Source organism: Pseudophryne corroboree, chromosome 4, assembly GCF_028390025.1.
Source record: "Pseudophryne corroboree isolate aPseCor3 chromosome 4, aPseCor3.hap2, whole genome shotgun sequence".
Lineage (NCBI taxonomy): Eukaryota > Metazoa > Chordata > Amphibia > Anura > Myobatrachidae > Pseudophryne > Pseudophryne corroboree.
The window spans coordinates 105,205,324-105,226,587 of record NC_086447.1 but is presented as its reverse complement, the minus strand read 5'-3'; positions in this window follow the sequence as shown (position 1 = coordinate 105,226,587).

Here is a 21,264-nt window from a genome sequence, read left to right as displayed (position 1 = left end):
CACTTACAGGGGTGCCTTGAATTGGTGGTCCAGGACCAACTCTAATTGTGTAGGGATAATGTTGTAGGTAAAACCAGTGCTGGTGGTTGCAAATCACAAAATATGTGGGCAAACAGAAGGATGGCATAAAAACACAATTTACTTAATTCTAAAAATATAAAAATATTTTTTCTAAATTTCTTCATTAGACACTTTTGGCTTAGGGGTGCCATGACAAAAATTCTGATACTCTAGGGCAGTGGTTCTCAAACTCGGTCCTCAGGACCCCACACGGGTCACGTTTTCCAAGTCACCCAGCAGCTGCACTGTGTATCACCAACTGTCACGTTTTAAAAATCTACAGGTGACCTGCAAAACATGAACCGTGTAGGGTCCTGAGGACCGAGTTTGAGAACCTGTGCTCTAGGGTGCCATGATTGAAAAAAGTTTGGGAACCACTGCCCTAAAACCTTGACCGTAGTGGTGCCTTGAGGGCCAAGTTTGGGAAACCCTTGCCTAAACAACTAGGGATGCTGCTCATCTCGAACTTCTTATAGGTTCAGTGCTCTCCTAAAATGACTATATTACCATAAAGGGGTGTGTCTTAAATCCGTTCAGCAAATCAGACACTGCCTGCAGCCATCATCATCATCATCAGTTTACAACTTGCATCAGGTGTTGAGTACAAGCAAGATATCTCCATCCAAGCAGGTGCACTTGTGCCTTTTAGGTGGCAATCTTGGGAGCGTTTTGTAATGCCATACCCTTACTGTGCTTTGGCCACATCAGCATGTCCTCTCCAGCCGAGTCCCCAGGGCAACAGACGACACTTACGAAAAGACGTGAATGTGCACTAGAAAAACAAATCTGCAACTTGCGATTACGATGGACTCCAACATGTCTTTGCTAGAAGAGTTACAATTAGCTGTGAAAGTTTTGTCACAGAGCAGTTGTTTTATGGTTTCAATTGCCCGCAGCTGAATGGTCCCAGCCTCATACTGTTCATGGTGTGTCAGACACAGACGTACTGAAACTCTTCCATGCTCCTTAACTCTATTAATAAAGATCCTGCAGCAAGGAAACAGTGAAATGAAGTTCAGATGTGTATTCATTAAGGGATCCTATTTACTTAGCCTGAGATAAATGAGAGGCCATCTCTCATTGCATGGGGCTTATTCATCAAAGTGCCTACACTTTCTCGTTGACTAATCGCTGCAGTGTAACATGATGTCTGAAGCATTTTATAAGGTTAAGTCACATTATTATAACCACATCCTACATTTGACGTTGGCAGCGCGTAGCCCATGGATTATGTCACGTGTCGTGCGCTGGCTTGGTGGGTGTAAGGTGTGCGATTGGCCGTCTGCACACTTATCACTCGTTGCTGTCATGGGTAAAAGGGGTGATTTAACCGAGTTGTAAAAAGGGATGATTATCGGCTTTCGGGACAAGGCTGGCAGTATTTCTGAAACTGCGCAGTTTGTGAACTGTTTGCGTGCTGCTGCGGTGAAGGTGTAACGTGACTGGACAAATGGCACCACCGCGAATGACCGACGTGGAATCTGCGGAGCACCACATACTGTACCATTGATGTGAGAGGTGAACGTCGGCTACAAAGGTGCGTGAGGGCCAACCGACACGCAACAGTGGAGCAGATCACCGTCAAAATGAACCTGGGGGCTACCAGACGTGTGTCTAAAATGACAGTTCAGACCGTCTAGCTGCTGTCTGTGCTGCACGCGGTGGGTACTCTGGCTATTAGCTGGTGGTTATAATAATGTGACTCGATAGTGAAGATTAAACTGGAAGTTCAATACAGCGGTATCCGGTCTCTAGGTAGACCACACTTAGGTTGACAATGTCTAGGCCGACCACTATTGGTCGACAGTAACTAGGTCGACAGGATTTCTAGGTCGACAGGTCAAAATATCGACATGAGTTTTTCAAAAATGTTTATTTTTTTTAAACTTTTTAATACTTAACGATCCACGTGGACTACGATTGGGAATAGTAACCTGTGCCGAGCGAGGGAACATGGTGCACTAATTGGGGTTCCCGTCACTGTACGGAGAAAACTACACCAAAACCACCCCAAAAAAACTCATGTCGACCTTTTGACCTGTCGACCTAGTGTGTGGTCGACCCTCCATACCACACCCCAATACAGCTGACTCAGGCTTCCAGAGTAATAAATGATTCTTATTGCGGCATTTTTTTCTCAATGTCAGCTGAGTATAGCTCAGATACAGCAATAAGACAATGGTAAATTGCGGAGACAAGTAAAATAGGATTTTAATTACCTACCGGTAAGTCCTTTTCTTGTAGTCCGTAGAGGATGCTGGGGTCCACATTAGTACCATGGGGTATAGACAGGTCCACTAGGAGCCATGGGCACTTTAAGAGTTTAATAGTGTGGGCTGGCTCCTCCCTCTATTCCTCTCCTACCAGACCCAGTCTAGAAATTGTGCCCGAGGAGACGGACAACTTCGAGAGAAAGATTTTATACAGATAGTGGCGAGATTCACACCAGCTCACACAAACAAGGCAAACCAAGCTAACTAGCTTGAAAACTCAGCAAAAGCTAAATAACATTACTGAACCAAGGAACAACGCAGTACGTAACTAAGAACAAAGCAGTACTGAACCAAGTAACCACAGCAGGATAACGAAGCGATGGCCGGGCGCCCAGCTTCCTCTACGGACTACGAGAAAAGGATTTATCGGTAGGTAATTAAAATCCTATTTTCCCTTACGTCCTAGAGGATGCTGGGATCCACATTAGTACCATGGGGATGTACCAAAGCTCCCAGTACGGGAGGGAGAGCGCAGAGGCTCCTGCTGAACTGATTGACCAAACTTTAGGTCCTCAAGGCCAAAGTATCAAACTTGTAGAACTTAGCAAACGTGTTCGACCCTGACCAAGTAGCCGCTCGGCAAAGTAGTAAAGCCGAGACCCCCCCGGGCAGCCGCCCAGGAAGAACCCACCTTACGAGTAGAGTGGGCCTTAACAGATTTTGGACACGGCAATCCTGTTGTAGAATATGCATGCTGAATAGTGAACCTGATCCAGCGAGAAATCATCTGCTTAGAAGCAGGACACCCAATTTTCTTGGGATCATAAAGAACAAACAGAGAGTCTGATTTCCTGTGACGAGCAGTCCTCTTCACATAGATCTTCAAAGCTCTCACAATATCCAAGGACTTTGATGTAATCAAAGAGTCTGAAGCTACTGGCACCACAATAGGTTGGTTGATATGAAAAGCCGACACAACCTTTGGAAGGTATTGCTGACGTGTCCTGAGCTCAGCCCTATCTTCATAGAAGATTAAGTAGGGGCTTTTACAGGACAAAGCCCCCAAGTCCGACACACGTCGAGCAGAAGCTAAGGCCAACAATGTGACAGCCTTCCACGTGAGAAACTTGACCTCAGCCTCCTGTAAAGGCTCAAACCAATCTGATTGCAGGAAATGCAACACCACATTAAGATCCCAGGGTGCCGTCAGCGCCATAAAGGGAGGCTGGATGTGCAGAACCCCTTTCAAAAAAGTCTGAACCTCAGGGAGGGCAGCCAATTGTTTTGAAAGAAAATGGATAAAGCCAAAATCTGGACCTTTATGGATCCTAAATGCAGGTCCATATCCACACCTGCTTGTAGGAAGAGGAGAAACTGTCCAAGTTGAAACTCCATCGTAGGAAACTTCTTGGACTCACACCAAGACACATATTTTTTCCAAATGCGATGAAAATGTTTAGACGTTACTCCTTTCCTAGCCTGTATCAGGGTAGGAATAACCTTGCTCGGAATACCCTTCCGGGCTAAGATCTGGTGTTCAACCTCCATGCCGTCAAACGTAGCCGCGGTAAGTCTTGATAAGCGAACGGCCCGTTGCAGAAGATCCTCATGAAGAGGAAGAGGCCTCGGATTTTCCAGCAGTAAGTCCAGAAGATCCGCATACCAAGCTCTCCTTGGCCAGTCCGGAGCAATGAGAATTGCCTGAACCCTTGTTCTCTTTATGAGTTTTAGAATTCTTGGAATGAGAGGAAGTGGAGGGAACACATACACTGACTTGGGGTGTAGTAGTGTATGCCGGCGGCCGGGCTCCCGGCGGCCAGCATACCGGCGCCGGCGTACCGACAGCTGGGCGAGCGCAAATGAGCCCCTTGCTCGCCACGCTGTGGGCACCGTATCTATTCTGCCTCCAGGGGGGTTGTGGACCCCCAAGAGGGCTAAAAAATAAGATTTTAAACCTACCGGTAAATCTTTTTCTCCTAGTCCGTATGGGATGCTGGGGACTCCGTAAGGACCATGGGGATAGATGGGCTCCGCAGGAGACATGGGCACTAAGAAAGAACTTTAGGTATGGGTGTGCACTGGCTCCTCCCTCTATGACCCTCCTCCAGACCTCAGTTAAAGAAACTGTGCCCAGAGGAGACGGACAGTACGAGGAAAGGATTTTGTTAATCCAAGGGCAAGATTCATACCAGCCCACACCATTCACACCGTATAACTAGGGTATATACGAACCAGTTAACAGTATGAAACAACACAGCATCAGACCTAGACTGATGAAAACTGTAACATAACCCTTATGTAAGCCAAAACTATATACAAGTCTTGCAGAAGTAGTCCGCACTTGGGACGAGCGCCCAGCATCCTCTACGGACTAGGAGAAAAAGATTTACTGGTAGATTTAAAATCTTATTTTCTCTTACGTCCTAGAGGATGCTTGGGACTCCGTAAGGACCATGGGGATTATACCAAAGCTCCCAAACGGGCGGGAGAGTGCGGATGACTCTGCAGCACCGACTGAGCAAACAGGAGATCCTCCTCAGCCAGGGTATGAAACTTGTAAAACTTTGCAAAGGTGTTTGAACCCGACCAAGTAGCAGCTCGGCACAATTGCAACGCCGAGAGCCCTCGGGCGGCCGCCCAAGAAGAGCCCACCTTCCTAGTGGAATGGGCCTTAATCGATCTTGGTAACGGCAATCCAGCCGTTGAATGAGCCGGCTGAATCGTGTTACAGATCCAGCGAGCAATAGTCTGCTTTGAAGCAGGAGCGCCAACCTTGTTGGCAGCATACAGGACAAACAGCGCCTCTGTTTTCCTGACCCTAGCCGTTCTGGCTACGTAAATTTTCAAAGCCCTGACCACATCAAGGGACTCGGAATCCTCCAAGTCTCACGTAGCCACAGGGACCACAATAGGTTGGTTCATATGAAAAGATGAAACCACCTTAGGCAAGAATTGAGGACGGGTCCGCAATTCCGCTCTATCCATATAGAAAACCAGATAGGGGCTTTTATGAGACAAAGCCGCCAATTCCGACACTCGCCTAGCCGAAGCCAAGGCTAACAACATGACCACCTTCCAAGTGAGATATTTTAATTCCACCATTTGAAGTGGTTCAAACCAGTGCGACTTAAGGAAACTCAACACCACATTAAGGTCCCAAGGCGCCACCGGAGGTACAAAAGGAGGCTGAATACGCAGCACTCCCTCACAAAAGTCTGTACTTCTGGGAGAGAAGCTAATTCCTTCTGAAAGAAAATGGATAGGGCCGAAATCTGAACCTTAATGGAGCCTAATTTTAGGCCCAAATTCACTCCAGTTTGTAGGAAGTGAAGAAAACGGCCCAGATGGAATTCCTCCGTAGGAGCATTCCTGGCCTCACACCAAGAAACATACTTTCGCCCTATACGGTGATAATGTTTAGCTGTCACGTCGTTCCTAGCCTTTATCAGAGTAGGAATGACCTAATCCGGAATGCCCTTTTCTGCTAGGATCCGGCGTTCAACCGCCATGCCGTTAAATGCAGCCGCGGTAAGTCTTGGAACAGACAGGGCCCCTGTTGTAGCAGGTCCTGTCTTAGAGGAAGAGGCCACAGATCTTCCGTGAGCATTTCCTGCAGATCCGGATACCAGGCCCTTCGTGGCCAATCTGGAACAATGAGAATTGTGGTGTCCAGTAGCCTAAGAAACAGAGCCTAACATTAAAGTAGGTCTGTTTCTCTCCCCTCAGTCCCTCGCTGCAGGGAGTCTGTTGCCAGCAGGCTCCCTGAAAATAAAAAACCTAACAAATACTTTCTTTTCAGGAAAACTCAGGAGAGCTCCCCGTAATGCACCCAGTCTCCTCTGGGCACAGTAATAAACTGAGGTCTGGAGGAGGGGCATAGAGGGAGGAGACAGTGCACACCCATACCTAAAGTTCTTTCTTAGTGCCCATGTCTCCTGCGGAGCCCGTCTATCCCCATGGTCCTTACGGAGTCCCCAGCATCCTCTAGGACGTAAGAGAAAGTATCGGTATGCCGGCTGTCGGGATTCCAGCGCTGGTATACTGAGCGCCGGGATCCCGACAGTCGGCAAACTGAAGACCACCCCTGACTTGAACACCCACGATGTTTCCAGGGCATCCACCACCACTGCTTGTGGGTCTCTCGACCTGGAATAGTACCTCCGAAGTTTCTTGTTGACACGTGAGGCCATCATGTCTATTAGAGGCACGCCCCAAACACCCTCTGTGAACACCTCCGGATGGAGGCCCCATTCTCCTGGATGGAAATCGTGCCTGCTGAGGAAGTCTGCTTCCCAGTTGTTCACTCCTGGAAGGAAGATTGTGGACAGTGCTAATGCGTGCTTTTCTGCCCAGAGGAGGATTCTAGTTACCTCTTAAATAGCAGCCCTGCTCTTCGTTCCTCCCTATCGGTTTATGTAGGCCACTGTCGTCAATTTGTCCGACTGTACTTGAATGGCCTGATTTTGCAGAAGATGTGCCGCTTGGAGAAGACCGTTGTGTATATGGCTCTCAGTTCCAGAATGTTTATTGGAAGAATGGATTCCAGACTTGACCACCTTCCTTGGAAGGTTTCCCCTTGAGTGACTGCGCCCCACCCCTGAGACTTGCATCCGTGTTTAGAAGGATTAAGTTCTGAATCCCGAACATGCGGCCCTCCAGAAGGTGAGGCATTTGCAGCCACCAGAGGAGTGAAATCCTTGCTTTCGGCGACAGACGTATCCTCTGGTGCATGTGTAGGCAAGATCCTGACCACTTGTCTAGGAGATCCAGTTGGAAGGACCGAGCATGAAATCTTCCGTAGTGTAGAGCCTCATAGGAGGCATCCATCTTCCCCAGAAGGCGAATGCACTGATGAACCGATACCCGGGTAGGCTTCAGGACATCCCGGACCATTGATTGTATCACCAACGCTTTCTCCACTGTTAGAAACACCCTCTGCACTTCCGTGTCGAGGATCATCCCCAGGAAAGACAATCTCTTTGTCGGCTCCAAATGTGATTTTGATAGGTTCAGGAGCCAACCATGTTCCCTGAGCAGATGAGTCGTGAGAGCAATGGACTGCAACAACTTCTCCCTGGATGATGCCTTTATTAGCAGATCATCCAGATATGGAATTATGTGCACTCCCTGTCTGTGGAGGAGAACCATCATGTCTGCCATCACCTTGCTGAACACCCTCAGTGCCGTGGAGAGACCGAATGGCAGTGCCTGGAACTGATAGTGACTGTCTAATAGTGCAAATCTGAGATAAGCCTGATTCGGTGGCCAAATCGGAATGAAGCTCTAGGAGCTGCCCAAGCTGTGACCAGCTCCTCTGGGCACATTTTCTAAACTGGGTCTGGTAGGAGGGGCATAGAGGGAGGAGCCAACTCACACTTTTAAACTCTTAAAGTGCCCATGGCTCCTAGTGGACCCGTCTATACCCCATGGTGCTAATGTGGACCCCAGCATCCTCTAGGACGTAAGAGAAAATATAGTAATCTCCTATATATTAGCCCAGAGTGACTGTGTGTATAACGATGGGCGGAGACTCACATCATCTGCAGGAACTCTATTCATAGGCTGTCTATGCTCTGCTACTCCCACATAGGGTCAATACCACTGGCTCCTGCCCACCTCCCTGACAATCCCTCACCAGGAGCCGTAACCCCCTCCGGTCCCCCCATAGTTTCCCGGTGATGCTCCGAACCGCCGCCTGCTCCTTATCCCTCACACACCAAGCGCAGGTCGCAAGCCCAGCATCAAGCACATGACCACGCAGCCCACGGCCATTGGCCCTGGGTGCAGCGCGAGACACCCCCCTCTTTCTCCTACTGCACCTGAGAGGGGCACGCAGGGAGCGCATGCAAAGGGGACTGGATAGAGTGAGAGAGATCGGCCGCACGCCCCAGGTGCACCATTTCTCTCCGCATCCCCAAAAAAACTTTAGTGCTGCTAATGAGGACTGACCTGCCAGAGGGGGAGGAGTACTGCATGGTCACCGCAGTGTATGCCCCCTTCCGCTGCCCACGCTGCACTGGCCGGCACCTTTACCCTCCCGCACCGCACACAGCGCTGCCTGGCACCTTTCCCCCCTTCGCCGCCTCACACGCTGCCGCTCCCTCCGGCCAGTACCACCCCTTAGCCACCTCCCACTGCCCCCCCACCCCAACTCACTTCCGGGCCTGTCTTGCCTCAGACTGCCCATGCAGCATTCTGGAGCCGGAGCTGATAGTGGTGAGTGACACATATGTGAGAGGTGGGCCTGCGGTGCGTGTAGTGCCTGCTGCCGTGCAGGTGTAGACTCGGTACTCACCAGGCGCCGCTCTATCTCACCTTCAGGTACCGGAACCCTCAATGGACCTGGAAATCTTCACTCGGATCCGGACACGGCGATTCCCTCTCGGAGCTGACCGACGACCGAGCTGAGGAGAGAATGGTTTACATTAAAGGGGGTATCGACCCTTCTTCCACTGGAACAGGGGATACCCCAGGGGTGGCCGCGACCTTCACCGGTTGGGTGAATGGTCATCACCGGCACAAAGCCTCAGCCACCCAGATTTCACACACTCGCGCTTTCGCACGTAGTGTGATGAAAAGGATTCTCACGTCCGTGAGCAATCCCGACTCCGGCGCTCGGGGACAAACAAGGGACAAACGTACACGGATGCTACTCACCGTCACAAGTCTTGCACTCCGATCTTCTCCACTTACAGGTCCCTGTAAGGAGGCAAAGAGAAACAGCCGTGCAGGGCCTAACTCTACCCTAGTGTCACACCCTATACTAAATACAACAGCAGAGCCCTCAAACTAGCTCTGTGGGTGTGGTGCAACAAAACTATGCAAACACAGACACTTTGCCCTGCACGGTAACAACATACATCACAATATCGGAATGCAATATCACACGGTGTTGTCCCTTTAAATCCCTACCTGCCGCTAAAAGGGGGTGGGCACCGCACGGCCTACCCACCTAAATACCTCCGGGTGGCCTGGGCCTAGCGCCCAGGGCCACCTGTACTCGCCTCAGGGAAACACTAATTCACTGGGCCTAGCGCCCCCTAGCTGCACACAGGCCGGAGACCTGACTTCGCCCACGGGCCTAGCGCCCGCCTAACCTGCTGCCCGTTGGGTGACCTGGGCCTGGTGCCCAGGGTCACCTTACATGTACCTACTGACCCAAATACACTAGGGCCTAATGCCCTCTATCTGTCCCACAGGCCTAGTGCCTGGATTGTGCCCCGGGCCTAGTGCCCGCCTGACTGGTGCCGCAGGGGTAGGGTGGCTTGGGCCTAATGCCCAAACCACCTAATCAAATATTGTCCCCCATACTTCTAACTGCGCCACAGGCCTAGTGCCTGAATTGTACCCTCGGGCCTAATGCCCGTCCCTGGTGGTCGAGGGAGGAAAAGGGGAGGGGGACAGATAGCCTCACTGAGGCCTCACCTAATCCGGGGGCCTCCACCGTCTTCTGCCGCTGACCCGTCCTGGCCAGCGGCGTCGCCTCCGCTGCTCCGCGTCCAGCCGCCGCTGGACATCTTCTTCCCGGAGCCCGACCGCTGGCCTTCTTCTCGCGCTCTTCCGCGCGCGCGCAGTCTTCTCCTCCCGCCCGTCGCGTCCTCTCTTCTTCTGCCAGTCTTCTTTCTTCGCCCTCGCGCTCCTGCGCGCGGGCCTCTCCTCCTGGTCCCGCCCGGCGTCTCTCTCCTCTTCGCCGCTCTTCAGCGCGGCCTTTTCTTCAGGCTCCCGCCCGGCGTCTGACGTCAGACACCGGGGGCGGGGCCTATGACGCGGCGAGCGCCGATTGGCTCGCCGCGTCCCTCTCCGATTGGCTGCCGCTCCGGGAGCCGCGATTGGCTCCCGGAGGGCGCCAAGATTCAAACCCCTCCGCAGCCTCTGGTCCGGTGCAGGGAAAAAGGTAATCCCTGCACCGGACACCCGCCGCCACGCACCAAGCGCTGGGGACAGACAAGCTGCCCCAGCGCTGTCCCCAGCTAGGGACAGCAACATGGATGTGCCCACAGGGCACATCCTTACATATCCCCCCCCTTTTTCCTTTGTAGTCCCTACAAAGTTCTTCACAACATCCATCGTCCGCGGGTCAGGGAATTCCGAGGTCCCTCCGGCGAGGTTGTGTTCGAAGGCCCAGCCTGGACCGGCCGTGACCCCACACCCTTCCTCCTCCAGCTCCGGGTTCCTCTTACGTCCTGACCTCCATCGGCGGATCCTCTGGGGGAGTGGCATCTCCTCACGGTCGCTCGACGTTGGCCACCAAGGGGAATCTTCCTCCACGGGGACAACAGTCACCCACTCTTGACCTCCGATATCGTCTGTGGCTTCGTCTCTGTCTTCCGGGTGTGGTATCGACCACCACCCAACAGCGGAATCCTCCGGGGCATCCGTTTCCTCCCGGGCAACAGCCACCACATGTCGAATTTCCTCGTGAGGCATCTCCAAAGGTCCTGTGTCTTCCACTGGAACGGGTCCTCCCAAGGCATCACAGTCCTGTCCCCGTACGTCCGTCCATTTCGGCACTCCTGGCAGGTATTCTTGCTCCAGGACTATCTCCTCCTCTTCACGGAGGGCATTCAACTGGGAGCCTGACTCCACCCGATCCTGCCAGTCACTCTCGTCGGCGCTTCCGATGCCAGAGTCGTCCTCCATCTGTTCTGGGAGGGATTCGTCGGCGGACAGCTCACCGTAGTCCGAGTCTTCCTCCGATATCTGGACTGGGGTATTATTTTCCTCCTCAGCGTACTTAGTCCTTTCCGCTGGCACCTCTGTTTCCTCAGCGTACTCCTTCGCTTCCGCTGGATCCTTTTCTTCCTCAGCGTACTCCTGCGCTTCCGCTGGCATCTCTTGGTACCCAGGACACTCCTGTTCCGCACGTCCTGGTCGTGGACGGTTCCATCGCGGGGAGATTCCGGACGTCTCAGTCACTGGGTCTTCACGCTTTTCTTCGCAGCGTGGTCTCTTCACCTCCCAGTCGTCCACCTCCGCCTCATGCGGGAAAGGATTCTGCCTTACTGGGGTCACTTTCTTGGGACAGAGCAGGTCCGCGGCATCTTCCCAGGGGCACTCACTGGCCGCATGTCCTGGTCGCCGACACTTCCAACAAGGGAGGGCCACTGCCACCTTCTCCAAGACGGGTTTCTGGTCCACCTCCTTCACTGGGGAATCTTCACCCGTTGGTTCAGGCTCAGAGGAAATGGGCACCTGCGAACTAACTTCAAGCAAGGCCTTCCGCTCCATTTCCCTGGTTTCCTCCTCCCATCTCTGGGCGCGACCATCCGCAATCATCCGGTCTTCATTCCACGGACAGTCGGGAAGCGCATGTCCTCTCGCCTCGCAGAGCGCACACACAGGCTCTGCAGCCACCCGGTCCCAAAGCTGCTGACGAGACTCCGTCATCTGCTTCACCGTGGCCTCGTAATCCGTCCTGTCTTCCGTCCATGGACATTCCAGGAGCCGATGTCGGGGATCTCCACAGTTTTCACACCAGGAATCAACCTCGTCTTGGCTCCACTCTTCGTCCCAGGGACAACTGTTGTGCTCATGCCCGTAGTTTCCGCAGAGCAAACACCAGGACTCGTTCTTCGCTTGGCCCTTCTGACGTCTTCGGTCCGCTTCCTGGACCACCTTCTTTGGGGACGTCTCTCGCCAAGTACACTCGCCGGCAAAGTGTCCTGTTTGCCGACATTTCTTGCAGGGCGTCACAGCGGCCTTCTTGCGCCCCTTCTCACGGCGCTCTTCTTTTCCACGCTGGACCGACCGCTGCACCATCTTCAGGATGTCTGCCCCAGACACCGTCACCCAGTCGCTCTGGTCCGCACACATCCGGGGGTGAGTTTTCTCCGGAGCCGTCCGCAGGGAGGTCTTCTTGGTGGCGTTCCACATCGTGTCCGTGATCCGGTCTCTTTTATCCTGCCGACTACGCCAAGTGTGAGAGGTGGGCCTGCGGTGCGTGTAGTGCCTGCTGCCGTGCAGGTGTAGACTCGGTACTCACCAGGCGCCGCTCTATCTCACCTTCAGGTACCGGAACCCTCAACGGACCTGGAAATCTTCACTCGGATCCGGACACGGCGATTCCCTCTCGGAGCTGACCGACGACCGAGCTGAGGAGAGAATGGTTTACATTAAAGGGGGTATCGACCCTTCTTCCACTGGAACAGGGGATACCCCAGGGGTGGCCGCGACCTTCACCGGTTGGGTGAATGGTCATCACCGGCACAAAGCCTCAGCCACCCAGATTTCACACACTCGCGCTTTCGCACGTAGTGTGATGAAAAGGATTCTCACGTCCGTGAGCAATCCCGACTCCGGCGCTCGGGGACAAACAAGGGACAAACGTACACGGATGCTACTCACCGTCACAAGTCTTGCACTCCGATCTTCTCCACTTACAGGTCCCTGTAAGGAGGCAAAGAGAAACAGCCGTGCAGGGCCTAACTCTACCCTAGTGTCACACCCTATACTAAATACAACAGCAGAGCCCTCAAACTAGCTCTGTGGGTGTGGTGCAACAAAACTATGCAAACACAGACACTTTGCCCTGCACGGTAACAACATGCATCACAATATCGGAATGCAATATCACACGGTGTTGTCCCTTTAAATCCCTACCTGCCGCTGGAAGGGGGTGGGCACCGCACGGCCTACCCACCTAAATACCTCCGGGTGGCCTGGGCCTAGCGCCCAGGGCCACCTGTACTCGCCTCAGGGAAACACTAATTCACTGGGCCTAGCGCCCCCTAGCTGCACACAGGCCGGAGACCTGACTTCGCCCACGGGCCTAGCGCCCGCCTAACCTGCTGCCCGTTGGGTGACCTGGGCCTGGTGCCCAGGGTCACCTTACATGTACCTACTGACCCAAATACACTAGGGCCTAATGCCCTCTATCTGTCCCACAGGCCTAGTGCCTGGATTGTGCCCCGGGCCTAGTGCCCGCCTGACTGGTGCCGCAGGGGTAGGGTGGCTTGGGCCTAATGCCCAAACCACCTAATCAAATATTGTCCCCCAAACTTCTAACTGCGCCACAGGCCTAGTGCCTGAATTGTACCCTCGGGCATAATGCCCGTCCCTGGTGGTCGAGGGAGGAAAAGGGGAGGGGGACAGATAGCCTCACTGAGGCCTCACCTAATCCGGGGGCCTCCACCGTCTTCTGCCGCTGACCCGTCCTGGCCAGCGGCGTCGCCTCCGCTGCTCCGCGTCCTGCCGCCGCTGGACATCTTCTTCCCGGAGCCCGACCGCTGGCCTTCTTCTCGCGCTCTTCCGCGCGCGCGCAGTCTTCTCCTCCCGCCCGTCGCGTCCTCTCTTCTTCTGCCAGTCTTCTTTCTTCGCCCTCGCGCTCCTGCGCGCGGGCCTCTCCTCCTGGTCCCGCCCGGCGTCTCTCTCCTCTTCGCCGCTCTTCAGCGCGGCCTTTTCTTCAGGCTCCCGCCCGGCGTCTGACGTCAGACACCGGGGGCGGGGCCTATGACGCGGCGAGCGCCGATTGGCTCGCCGCGTCCCTCTCCGATTGGCTGCCGCTCCGGGAGCCGCGATTGGCTCCCGGAGGGCGCCAAGATTCAAACCCCTCCGCAGCCTCTGGTCCGGTGCAGGGAAAAAGGTAATCCCTGCACCGGACACCCGCCGCCACGCACCAAGCGCTGGGGACAGACAAGCTGCCCCAGCGCTGTCCCCAGCTAGGGACAGCAACATGGATGTGCCCACAGGGCACATCCTTACACATACACACTCACTCTCTCTCGGTCTCTCTTTCTCACACACACACTCTCTCTCTTTCTCACATACAATATCTCTCGCTCTCACTTTCTCTCTCTCTCGCTCTCTCTTTCTCACACACACTCTCTCAGGGGCTACCTGATGCAACGTATATGAAGGGCTACCTGGTGCAATGTATATGAGGGGCTACCTGATGCAATGTATATAGGGGCTACCTGATGCAATGTGTGTAAGGGGCTACCTGGGGCAATGTACAGGATGTAAGGAGCTACCTGGGGCAATATACAGTATAAGGGACTACCTGGGGCAATGTATGTAAGGGGCTACCTGTGGCAATGTATATAAGGGGCTACCAGGCAGGGCCGTCTTTTCGTATGGGCTCAATGGGCTCTTGCCCAAGGGCCCCAGGAGTATAATGGCCCTATGCTGATAGCTGAGGGTCCCCTCTTTCCAGGGGTACCAGATTTTTTTAAATCGGCCCTGGGGAACCGGAGATATCCTACTTGAAAGCAGTGGTCCCCATCCAAGCCTGTTAATTGCTCTTCCCAGCTAGATATCTTGGGTTCTGTCTGATTTAGAGTTATTCTGAGGATATAATCCAAAAACTGGGACTCTCCCCTTTCAGTGGATACTGGCATCTTGTCTCTATTATGCCCAGAACCAGATATATCAGACTTCAAACAGTTGGTCCCTGCTCCAGCTCCACACGCCTAATATGCAGTTTTATATTTTCGTTGGTGAATTGCTCTGGCTCCTGAACACTGATCCCCAAGTCCCCAGAACCTTCTGAAAGGTGTGACTCTTTAGTTTTTTATCCCATTCAAAGCTAAGAAATATATTTTCAGGAACTTGAGATATCTGCAGTCAAGCAAGCTGCCTTCCTACCGGAAAATGATAAATATTAAGCCCACTTCACTATCCACCCATCCCTTACAAAGTAAACACCCCTTACCACCCTGGAAGCAGTGGCAAACGCAGGATTTGCATGGGGGGGGGGGGGGTTTCCAGAACTGGGCGGAGCCAATCACGGGGGTGGGGACTGAGGTGACCCAGTATATGCTGGGTCCGTAAAACTAGTGTGTCTGTAAATCGACAGCTGCCCTGGTGCCATCCTAGAATCCAATGTATAATGATGCCGTTCTTATAGAGAGGGGTATGCATCCATCCACTCCCAATATGTAAAGAACAGGCGGCACTCCCGGGTCTTGGTGCAAAAATCAATGTATTGAAAAAATCAGTGAAGTAAGTGGCACATGGCGCCAACGTTTCAGCGCCGCGCAGGGCGCTTTTGTCAAGGCTGTGTGCAAATACTGCATTTGCACACAATGTATTTGCACACAGCCTTGACAAAAGCGCCCTGCGCAGCGCTGAAACGTTGGCGCCATGTGCCACTTACTTCACTGATTTTTTTCAATACATTGATTTTTGCACCAAGACCCGGGAGTGCCGCCTGTTCTTTACATATTGGGAGTGGATGGATGCATGCCCCTCTCTATAAGAACGGCATCATTATATATATATACATATATCTACACACACATATATATATATATATATACATATACTCACACATACATATACACATATACATAGCATATTAAACATGCATACATATATATATATATATATATATATATATGTACACACACATACAGTACACACATATATATATATATACACATGTATATATATATCATATGTGTGTGTGTGTGTGTGTGTGTGTGTGTGTGTGTGTGTGTGTGTGTGTGTGTGTATATGTATGTATGTATATACATGTGTATATATGTATGCACATGGATATATATGTACTATAATTAAAATAAAGTAAACTTTTATTGCACTTACAAGTGCCACCAGGAAGACAGCAGGCTGCAGAGGACTCTAGACAGCCATTAATAATACTCATGCAGCTATAAAAAAAAAAATTAAGTAGAGGGGGGTTTCTGGGTGCTCGGAAACCCCCCCTGGGTGCGCCACTGGGAAGTCATGTATCAGGGCTTCTTCATTCAGCCTAATGTCCCCTCTACAGTTTAGCCCCATCTGTGAGGTAAAGGAGTAATTAGCAGAAATTACTGCTCCAGGTCCTACATGCTGAGCGGAAGATAGAACACCCCCTACCGCCTGCGGGACATCAAAGCTGCTGCTGATAGCACCCCCCACCCCTACCGCTGGAGGATAGGTAGGGGGCCCAATGCATTGCTGTGCCCAGGGGCCTACACTTCTGTTAAGGTGGCCCTGCTACAAGGGGCAACGAGGCTATCTGGTGCAACGTATATAATGGTCTACCTGGTGCAATTTGTGTAAAGGGCTACATGCCTGCCCCTACCCCAACCGCGGCACCCCTGCCCCTCACCCACCCGCGGCGCCCCCCCCTCCCCCATCTGTGGCACCCTCACACCCTCCCCTCCCCCACCTGCAGCACCTCCTGACACCCTACCCCACCCGCAACACCCCCACGCCTGCCTACCCACCACACGCACCGCCTCCGGACCCCTCCCCCATTCGCCACACCACCACCCGCGGCACCTCCAGACCCCCTACCCCACCAGCAGCACCCCCACACATGCCCCTTCCTCACCCGCAGCACCTCCGGAACTCCTCCCCATCCGCGGCCCCCACTCCCCTGCCCCTTTCCCATGGTGCCCATGGCAACCAATCAGTATTAAAGTAACATTTATAATTTGCATACTATAAAATTATACAGAGCAGCTGACTGGTTGCCATGGGCAACTTCTCCACTGGCTCACTTCTCCACTCTTATCAATGCTTCATACATTTACCCCAAGGTCTGGAACACGGCCACTTCTGCACTTCTTCCTGAGCATAAGGCGGGAACACTCTAGATAGTCATTAGTAAAGGATTTAAAGTTCAGGACTGACTACTTGTTATTAGTGATTAGTAAATAAATGGATCCGGCGTCTAAGCCTTTCTATACCACCTATTGCTGTCCCTTCCCAATTCATTATAGTTATCCCCCTCATTCCCGGTTCTCTTCATTCCCCTCGCTGTGGCACATGCATGCACATCACAGCACAGTGGGAACATATAACACATCCGTAATTAGGCCATAATGTAAACTTGCCCTTGATAATGACAATGACATCTTGGCACTGTAGAGCTGCCTTACGCCCATTGGTTGCTTGTTTTGTGGGGGCCAAAACAAACCAAGCAATTCAGTCACAAAAGTGGTAGTCTGTCGCTGAAGTTCTTGGTTTGTTAAACTGTGCATGTCTTTTTTAATATCCAACATAAGGGTGGGTTGGAGGTCCCAAGAACAATTCCAACTTGCACCACTTTTCATTTCTGCCACTGCTGTGTGGCAATGTTTTACAGATATGCTATAAACTGCCATGTGTTTGTGCTGCTGCTCTGTCGCTTAGTAACCAGCCAGCTCACTGTAGCCTTTGGCCAAAAGCGGATGAAAAAAATATTGTGAGCTGTGAGGTGGTGAAAATTGACTGGAAATTAATGTTATTGAGGGCAATAATACTGTGGGAACAAAGTGGGGGGAAAAATGGTAAAATTATTCTATTTTAGCTTTTTTTGTCAATACTTGGAAAAATTACAAAACCAAAACCAGTCACAGCCGAAATCCAAAGCCAGACAACGAATTAGAAGCAAAACCAGCAAAAATGGTACAGTATGGCGCACATCTGTAACCCTTTTGTTTCTAATACACAGTATCACCCTCACTTAGTTACACTATAATACCCTAAGCTTAATATATCATACTGCTAGCTTTGTAAATATCATAAGAAGTAGTCTTTCAACCGTGATATCGGGATCCGAATGGTCAAAATGTTGTCAGCAGCATTCCGATGTTCACAATTCCCGGTGAGTATTTTAACTCTAAGGCTGGGTACACACTGGCGCGACGGGGATTCGTTCTGACACTAATTTCCGTCAGCCCGAATTGCCCCTACACACTGGGGGTCTCGGAGTTTCCCCGTGCAGGAGCTCTGCGCTTGCGTCGCTGCAGGCTGTCCGCCTGCTGCCCAATGCTGCGGCGGGTCTCTCTGCCGGGCCTCCTGCGGTTTATATGGGGTGCTTTGCTGTGGCTCCCGGGCCCCCCCCCCCCCCCCCCCGGCCGCCTGTTTCCACATGGGTTGGGTTACCTGGTTCTCTATGGCTGGGGGGGAGCGTTATTAGGCCCGCTATCGGGGCCCCCGGTCCTGGGCCTGCTGCGGGGTCGCAGTGTTTGCGTAGGTGCGCTCCCTGCTGGGCGCTCCGGTATGCTGCAGTCTGTTATGGGACATATATTTTACCGTCCCCTAACCCCACGCGGTCGGCCCCCTCCCGCTCGTGCTTCCCACAGGGGTCTGCTAAGCATGTTTTTCGGTCTAGTTTTCTGGTAAGCTACCTTCCCCCGTTACCACGGCTCGCATAGACCAGTCTGCCTGTGCCGGTGGCCCTCTCTTTTTCCCGTACTCTGGGTTCAGCGCACATAGTCCTTTACCGGACCTCACACTCCTATCTCTTGTAACTCCGATTAGGGATCTCTGGCTGCCGGCCTGTGGCTTGGGCTATTGCACGGCGGGCAGGGCTGCACCTGCTACCGCTGCTCAGCCCGCGCCATGTTTGTTACCTCCGCATCCTGGTTACCCTCTGGTTTCCAGTGAGGCGGTGCAACCCCCCCTCACCCCTTTCCTTCCGCATTTGTCTGCTGTTGTTGGCGTTGATACGCATGCTGTAACCCTGGTTTGTTGTTCCCCATGAGTTTGCAGTTTTGGAGCAGGCGTGGAGTCGGAGGTCGACGGGAGATCCGGAACGGTGTCCTCAGGAGGTGTGTGGAGCGAGATCGTCGTCGGCCGGGGAGGCTGACAGCATTCCGGGCTCTTCGGGAACGGGTGAGCGTGAAATTATTTCTTGTTCCTTTATCTTTCCTCTTCTAGTCCTTACAGTAGTGTTTACTCTAGGTCACCCGGGCGCAGGGTAGGTTAGCTCAGCTCCTTGCGCAGCGCATAGTTTCAGTGACTCGGCCGGGTCAGTGACAGTGGTGCCGTCTGATCCCTCACCTTTTGGGTGTGATGGCCGGTAGCTCCGTGGTGGGTGCTGTTTTTCCTCTGTCATACCAGGCCTGGCATATGTTGGAATTAGAGATGAGCGGGTTCGGTTTCTCTGAATCCGAACCCGCCAGAACTTCATGTTTTTTTTCACGGGTCCGAGCGACTCGGATCTTCCCGCCTTGCTCGGTTAACCCGAGCGCGCCCGAACGTCATCATGACGCTGTCGGATTCTCGCGAGGCTCGGATTCTATCGCGAGACTCGGATTCTATATAAGGAGCCGCGCGTCGCCGCCATTTTCACACGTGCATTGAGATTGATAGGGAGAGGACGTGGCTGGCGTCCTCTCCGTTTAGAATTAGAATAGATTAGAGAGACACTTGATTTACTAATTTTGGGGAGCATTAGGAGTACTCAGTAGTGTACAGTGCAGAGTTTTGCTGATAGTGACCAGTGACCACCACTTTTATTTATAATCCGTTCTCTGCCTGAAAAAAGCGATACACAGCACACAGTGACTCAGTCACATACCATATCTGTGTGCACTGCTCAGGCTCAGGCCAGTGTGCTGCATCATCTATTATCTATCTATATATAATATTATATATATCTGTCTGACTGCTCAGCTCACACAGCTTATAATTGTGGGGGAGACTGGGGAGCACTACTGCAGTGCCAGTTATAGGTTATAGCAGGAGCCAGGAGTACATAATATATTATATAGTGAGTGACCACCAGACACACAGTGCAGTTTATTTAATATATCCGTTCTCTGCCTGAAAAAAGCGATACACACAGTGACTCAGTCAGTCACATACCATATCTGTGTGCACTGCTCAGGCTCAGGCCAGTGTGCTGCATCATCTATATATATTATATATCTGTCTGACTGCTCAGCTCACACAGCTTATAATTGTGGGGGAGACTGGGGAGCACTACTGCAGTGCCAGTTATAGGTTATAGCAGGAGCCAGGAGTACATAATATTATATTAAAATTAAACAGTGCACACTTTTGCTGCAGGAGTGCCACTGCCAGTGTGACTAGTGACCAGTGACCTGACCACCAGTATATAATATTAGTAGTATACTATCTCTTTATCAACCAGTCTATATTAGCAGCAGACACAGTACAGTGCGGTAGTTCACGGCTGTGGCTACCTCTGTGTCGGCACTCGGCAGCCCGTCCATAATTGTATATACCACCTAACCGTGGTTTTTTTTTCTTTCTTTATACATACATACTAGTTACGAGTATACTATCTCTTTATCAACCAGTCTATATATTAGCAGCAGACACAGTACAGTGCGGTAGTTCACGGCTGTGGCTACCTCTGTGTCGGCACTCGGCAGCCCGTCCATAATTGTATACTAGTATCCAATCCATCCATCTCCATTGTTTACCTGAGGTGCCTTTTAGTTGTGCCTATTAAAATATGGAGAACAAAAATGTTGAGGTTCCAAAATTAGGGAAAGATCAAGATCCACTTCCACCTCGTGCTGAAGCTGCTGCCACTAGTCATGGCCGAGACGATGAAATGCCAGCAACGTCGTCTGCCAAGGCCGATGCCCAATGGCATAGTACAGAGCATGTCAAAACCAAAACACCAAATATCAGTAAAAAAAGGACTCCAAAACCTAAAAATAAAATTGTCGGAGGAGAAGCGTAAACTTGCCAATATGCCATTTACCACACGGAGTGGCAAGGAACGGCTGAGGCCCTGGCCTATGTTCATGGCTAGTGGTTCAGCTTCACATGAGGATGGAAGCACTCAGCCTCTCGCTAGAAAACTGAAAAGACTCAAGCTGGCAAAAGCACCGCAAAGAACTGTGCGTTCTTTGAAATCCCAAATCCACAAGGAGAGTCCAATTGTGTCGGTTGCGATGCCTGACCTTCCCAACACTGGACGTGAAGAGCATGCGCCTTCCACCATTTGCACGCCCCCTGCAAGTGCTGGAAGGAGCACCCGCAGTCCAGTTCCTGATAGTCAGATTGAAGATGTCAGTGTTGAAGTACACCAGGATGAGGAGGATATGGGTGTTGCTGGCGCTGGGGAGGAAATTGACCAGGAGGATTCTGATGGTGAGGTGGTTTGTTTAAGTCAGGCACCCGGGGAGACACCTGTTGTCCGTGGGAGGAATATGGCCGTTGACATGCCAGGTGAAAATACCAAAAAAATCAGCTCTTCGGTGTGGAGGTATTTCACCAGAAATGCGGACAACAGGTGTCAAGCCGTGTGTTCCCTTTGTCAAGCTGTAATAAGTAGGGGTAAGGACGTTAACCACCTCGG